This window comes from Vombatus ursinus, unplaced genomic scaffold (genome assembly GCF_900497805.2).
Source record: "Vombatus ursinus unplaced genomic scaffold, bare-nosed wombat genome assembly UNPS02010219.1, whole genome shotgun sequence".
Classification (NCBI taxonomy): Eukaryota; Metazoa; Chordata; class Mammalia; order Diprotodontia; family Vombatidae; genus Vombatus; species Vombatus ursinus.
This window is the reverse complement of record NW_020949997.1, coordinates 3,995,487-4,002,733: the sequence shown is the minus strand read 5'-3', so window position 1 is coordinate 4,002,733 and position 7,247 is coordinate 3,995,487.

Sequence of the window (7,247 nt, the reverse complement as noted above, 5' to 3'; positions counted from 1 at the left end):
ATGGATTGTAGTGGGGACAGATTTGAGGCAGGCACACTTACCAGCAGGCTATTGCATAAGTCTAAGTGTGAGGTGATGAAGATTTACACCAGGGTGGAAAGAAGTTGGGGCATATTGGAGAAATGATGCAAACATGATGTCGACAGGCAGATTGGATGGGACGAGTGAGAGATAGGGAGGAGTCAAGATGACACAGAGAAATATGTTATCAGAAAAAGGAGAAAGGCTGGTCATATACCAAGAATGGGGGATAGATTAACAATGGATAGTATGTGTGTTCCAGGGGTATCCACTTAGTATATCAAAACATGCAGCAAAAGACCTCCAGCTGGTTGAATCAATCTCCTGTGGAGAATTTATAAAAGGACATGGGCCACAATCATGTAGGATGAGAAGGCATGAACGGGTCATGAGTTGTCTATCTCATTGGAGACTGAGGATCGAATAAAGCATTGAAGAGACAACTAGACAGAGTAAAAGGAGGTTAAGAATAGAATATACCTCCCAGATTTGTGAGGATAAAATGAGAGAATAGGTGTAAAGCACTTTGCAAACCCTAAAGTGATATATAAATGTTAGCTATTATTGAAGAACCCACCTACCATCACTAGTTGGTTTCATAAATATATCACTTTAAGCAATAAGTGAATGAATGAATGAATAATTTTAAACAGTGCGAGGCATGTTTGCACGCACTTGTAATCTCTGTCACTAGGCAGGCCAAGGCTGGTAGAATGCTTGAGCTCAGGAGTCCTGAGCTGTAAGTAGGGCTAAAGCTAATTGGATGTCTAAACTAAGTTTGACACAAATATGTTGATCCTCTGGGAGCCAGTAGCTACTAAGTTGCCTAAAGAGGAGAGGACTGACAACAGAGCAGGTTGAAGATTCCATGCCAATTAGTAGTGGAATCAGGCATGTGAGTGGCTACACCACTTTCCAGCCTGGGTGAGATGGGGAGGCCTAGTTAGAGACAGAGACAGACAGAAGGAGAAAGGAAGGAAGGAAGAAAGGAAGGAAGTTTTGGCATTACCAGATCTCATGCTATTTAGTAGCCAGTAATTATAATGTCAGTTGCTATCCAGATACATTATATTTTGATGGGTATTCTAATAACAACTGGCACTTTATCAGATGAGTTGTGGGATGACACAAAGTATTTCAGAGAGTAGTAGTGGCAATTCACATTCTGTGTTCACCTTGCACAGCTGAATGAGAACAGAAAGGTTATAACCTGATGACTTGATTATGCAGCATATATCTTGTATGTACATTTTTGTGTGTGTGTTGCCTTCTTTATTAAACTTCGAGCTTCGTGAAAGCAGGGATCATGCTTTTTGTTTTGGGTTTTTCTTGGCTTCTCTTTGTATTCCCAGTGTTTACTACAGTGCCCAGCACACAGTAAGTGCTTAATAAATTCTTGTTGCCTGACTAAGGATTGCATTAAAATATTTCCACCATTGTTTCATTACTGTTGAATATTTAGTGACCAGCATTCTACCATCTGAACAAGTTTTGTAAGCCCTAAACTACAGAACATGCACACATCCACCCATATATTTATATTTATCTGGATCTTTGATTTTATTGGCCTCGAGAACTCCTATGGTGGAAACTCCCTATAATTTAAGATTCTTGGTTGGAGAGTTACCTGAGGCACTGAGATGTTAAGTGCCTTGATCATGGATCCCTTCTCAGAATAATGTTTTTTTTTTTCTTCATAAAATCAAGGACCCTGAATGCTTTAATTCAGGATGTTTTTAAAATATATTTTCTTTTCCTCCAATTACATGTAAAAACAATTTTTAACTTTTTTTTTAAGTTTTGAGTTCCAAATTCTATCCTTCCTTCCCTCCCTTTGCCCCTCCATGATATGGTAAACAATTCAATACAAGTTATGCATGTGCAATCGTGTAAAACACTTCCATATTAGTTATTTTGTGCAAGAAAACTTGAACAAAAAAAAAGAAGGAAAAATGTTAAAAATAGCATGCTTCAGTCTGTATTCAGACGACAACAGTACTTTCTCTGGAGGTGGAGAACGTTTTTTATCATAAGTGCTTTGGGAGTGTCTTGGATCATTGTATTACTAAGAACAGCTAAGTCATTCAGTTGCGTATTTTACAATATTGCTGTTACCGTGTACAATGTTCTCCTGATTCTGCTCACTTCACTGTGTATCAATTCATGTAAGTCTTTCTAGGTTTTTCTGAAATCATCCTGCTCATCATTTCTTATAGCACGATAATATTTCATTACAATAATGTTTAGTATTTTATTTTTCTCCAATTACATGTAAAAACAATTTTAACATTCTTTTTTTCAAATTTTGAGTTCCAAATTTTCTCCCTCCCTCCTTCCTCTCCCCACTCTCATGCTGAAAAGGCAAGCAATTTGACATAGGTAATATATGTGACATATATGCATAGAATGCATATTTCTATGTAAGTCATGCCATGAAAAAAACTACAGGCAAAAAAAAAACCCAAGAAAAATAAAGAAAGTAGAGAAAAAGTATCTTCAACCCATATTCAGGCTCCACCAATTCTTCCTCTGGAGATGGTCAGCACCTTTCATCATAAGTCCTTCAGAATTGTCTTCGATTATACAATAATGTTTTTAAATAAAATATATAGGATTGTAAAGGAAACAAATTATATTGAAATGCAGTTATCAAAATTAAAAAAAAAAAAAAGGTCACAGACCTCAGGTTAAGAACCTTTGAGTTAGAGTCAAGACTTGATTCTGGTCTCCTTTATTTCAAAGCGAGTCTTTTCTTCACCTCTTATGGACCATATGTCACTCATCAATTTACAACCATTTATAGCTTAGTTGTTTGTTTCATTCAGTATTGGCTCTTCATGCCCCAACATTGTGCTTGAATAAAACGTTCAGCTTTATTGTGTGACAACTTTTTTTTCTTTTTCTTTTTTTTATATGAGGCAATGGGGTTAAGTGACTTGCCCAAGGTCACACAGCTAGTAAGTGTTATGTGTCTGAGTCGGCATTTGAACTCAGGTCCTCCTAACTCCGAGGCCTGTGCTCTATCCATTGTGCCACCTAGCTGCCCCTGTGACAACTTCTTCTAACAGTTTATCGTTGATGCAGGCTCTATGTATTTACTGTGCGTGTTGTCATTTATATTCTGCCACTTACTCTGTGCATTTATCATTTTCATCAAAGCAATCCCTGAGTGTACTTCTTATAATGATAAAGTTAACTGCATATTAATAAATTTTTAACCTTCAGTGCCTTCATTTAAAAATAAAAGAATTAAAGTTCTGAACTTAGTAATTGACAAAAACTCAAAATCTTAAAAATTAGTGTATGCAAAGCCAGAAGTTTGAAATTATTTACAATTTGTTTTTAAGATATATACTTTAACTTTGACAAAATAAGAAAAATAATGTCCTTTTGGCTCTTATGTTCTTGATCACTTTTGCTATTGCAGATTTTTTTTAAATGAGAATTTTTAAATGGTAGTTGTAATCAGTATATTCTGATTCTGCTTTCTTCACATCAAATCACTTCATATGTTTTCCCATCTTTGTATTTTTCATATCTCTCCTTTCTTGGGGTGTAATAATACTCCATTATGTTTATATATTGCAATTTGTTCAGCCATCTCTTAATTTCTGGACCTATGGGTTATTTCCACTCATTTGACTAATAAATAAAATAAATAAAGCTGTTCTTCAACAATTCAATTCAGCAAACATTTGCTCTGTGACTACTATATGCCGGGGATTGTGCTAGTCCCTGAAAAAACAATGACAAAAACAGAACAGTGCTTGCTCTTAAAGACTTTACTTTTGCTGGGAGGGGACATGTATATAAATCGATACCTATAGCAGTGTATATGTACATGGATACATACATACATATACACACATTCAAAGTGATTTTTTTGTGGGGAGGGAGGAATGGGAAAACGGAGTAACAGAAAGGACCTCATGTAGGAGAGTGACCCTAAAGCTGAGTCTTCAAGAGAGTTAGTAGCTTCAAGAGATAGAGCTGAAGAGGAAGACCATTTCAGGCATGGCAGGGAGACAGGAGATGGAATGTTATATATGGAGAGCTCTAACTAGGCCAGTTTTGCTAGGCTATAGAGTCTATGAGTTGGAGTAACATAAAATCAGCCTAGAATGCCAGATTTCAAGGGCTTTAAATGCCAGGAGTTTGTTTTTGATCCTAGAAGTGATAAGAAGTCAATGGACCTTCTTGAGAGGGGACTGAAGAGGTCAGGCCTGTGTGTTGGCAGCTATATGTAGGATACAATGGAGAGGGGAAAGATTTGAAGTATGAAGACCAATTAAGAGGCCACTGCAATTGTCCAGGTAACAGGTGATGAAAGACTTGCCTAGATTGGTGGTCATGTGAGTGAAGAGAAGGGGGAATGGATGGGAGTGGTATTATGGAAGTGGGATTGATAATTGATTGGATATGTAGTTTGAAGAAGAGTAAAGAATTGAGGGTAATCCTGAGTTTTGAAACTTTGTGACTGAAAGGATAAAGAATATAGAAGAGTTAAGACTGTAGGTGGTTGGGGGAAAAATGAGTTCTGTTTTGGACATTATGAGTCGAGATGCTTATGGAACATATAGCTGCAGTTGAGGACGTGGGACTAAGGCTTGGTAGAGATATGAGGGCTGAAATATAAACTTAGGAATAATTGAATCTATGAGAATTGATGAGATCACTGATAGAGTAAAGAGAAAAAAGAAGGTTCAGGACACAACTTGTGGGAGCATCCATGAAAAGAGATCAGGATATACATGATGATCCAGCAAGGCAGAATGAGGAGGAGGCCAGACAAATAGGAAGTATATTGGGAGAGAACAGTATCACAAAAAACAGAGGGAGGAGAAGATGTTTCAAAGGTATCAAATGGTGCCAAAAAGTTCAAGAAGAGTTAGAACTGAGGGAAAGTCTTTAGATTTAGCAGCTAAGGGATCATTAGTAACTCTACAGAGATCAATTTCAGTTGAATGGTGGGGTCCTAAACCAGATTGGCAGTTTTTGAGAAGCAAATGGGAAGTGAGGAAGTTAGGGAAAAGACTATAGATAATCTTTGAATTTGAAAGGAGTTTGAAAAATTTGCAAATTTGAAAGAGAGCAGATATATAGAATGAAAACTTAGGTGAGTAGCAGGATCAATTGAAGTTTTCTAGGATGAGGTAGCAGAGAAGGAGCCAATGAATAAAGAGATTGAAGACAAGAGAGAGGGGGTGATCAATAAATATTTGGACAGATGAATCATTAAAAAAAACAACTTTTAACTACATATTTAGCCTCTGGTCCTAATAGGAAGACTGGGCTAGATACTATGAAAAATTTTGTAATTCATTACTTTGAAAAAAAGCATTGCATAAATCTGGAGTTCTGTTAACAGTATGATAGTGTAACTACATCTAAACAGTTTGGACATTAAATTTTATTATTTTTGATTGGCTTTGCCAATATAAAAATAAATGTTGAGCAACACCCCTGTGGCACATAGACAAGAGTTGGGCAATATGTATGGGTAGGCATGCGTGGGTTGCAATTTTTATCTTTGGAGGGAATACTCAAGTTGATGAGGTCAATTAATCAAGAAATATTTATTAAGTACCTTCTATTTGCCAGATACTATCCTAGGTGCCAGAGATACAAATACAAAAGTGAGACAACCCTATCATTAAAGAACTTATATGACTTGAACAAGACACTCCATTTCCCAGCAATGTGCATTTTCAATGGCCATCCCCCATGCCTTGAATTCTCTCTTTCTTCACCTCTACTTCCTGGCTTCCTTCAAGTCTCAACTAAAATCTGACCTTCTGCAAGAAATCTTTCCTAGGGGTAGCTAGGTGGCACAGTGGATAGAGCACTGGCCCTGGAGTTAGGAGGACCTGAGTTCAAATCCAGCCTCAGACACATTACAAATACTTCCTAGCTGTGTGACTCTGGGCAAGTCACTTAACCCCAATTGCCTCACTTAAAAAAAAGTCTTTCCTGGTCCTCTTAATTTTAGTGCCTTCCCTCTGTACTTATCTTCCTCCAATTTATCCTATATGTTTTGTTTGCTCATAGTTGTTTGCATGTCTTCCTTTCCCCTCATCACACTGTAAGCTCCCTGAGGACAGGGACTGTTTTTACCTTTCTTTGTATTCCCAGTACTTGGCACAATGCCTGGCACACAGCAGATGCTTAATAAATACTTGTTGACTTTAATTGACTAGCTGGGTGAAAGTCCTTCAAACACTTGAAGACAGCTATCATGTGCTCCTGGGTCTTCCCTTCTCTAGTTCCTTCAACCTACCATGATATGACAAGGTCCTTCAACATCCTTGTTGTCTTCCCTCTCAGGCTACCTTGTATTTAGCCATTTTGCATTTATTATTTTTTGTATTTTTTGTATGTACTTACATATGTAATTGCTATATCCCCAGGTACAATGTCAGCTCCTTTGGAGCAGGGATTGCTTCATTTCTTGTATTTCTATCCCCACAGCCCTCCACAGTGCTGGCTCAACGCAGGATTGATTGACTAAAATGTTCTGACTTACCAGTGTTCTTAGAGAGCAGTGCCTAGAACATAACACAATACTTCAGATGAGGTCAGGGAAGGGTAAAATATAGTGATACTATCATCACCTTAATTGGTGTCAAAAGATTTGAGTTCAAATTCTGCCTTTAGACTCAAATTTGAGACAGGTAGGTGGCCCAATAGATAAAAAGCCCTGGGTCTTGAGTCAAGGAAGACCTGAGTTCAAGTCTGTTCTTAGACACTTACTAATTGTTTGGCCCTGAGGAAGTCATTTAACATCGGTTTGCCTCAGTTTCTTCTACTGTAAAATAACAATAGCACCTAATTTCCAGAGCTGTTTTGAAGATCAAATGAGATGATTATAAAATGCATAGCACAGTGCCTAGAACATAGTAGGCACTTAATAAATGCTGGTTTCCTTCCTTCTTATTTATAATTTGTATGACCTAGGATCATAAGATCGGAGACCTAGAGTTGGAAGGAAGCTCAGAGTCCAACCCTCTTATTTTACATATGAGGAAACTAAGTCCCAGAGAGTTTGACTTGCATAAGATTACAAAGGTTATAAGCATCAGAGATGGGATTTGAACCTAGTGATTTTTCTTTGGGTAAATCACTTTACTCCTTAGGGATGTTTCATCATTTGTAAAATGAGGGAGTCGGACCAAATAATTTCTGGATCTAAAACTTATGGTCTTTATAGATTTTAGAGGACAGATTTT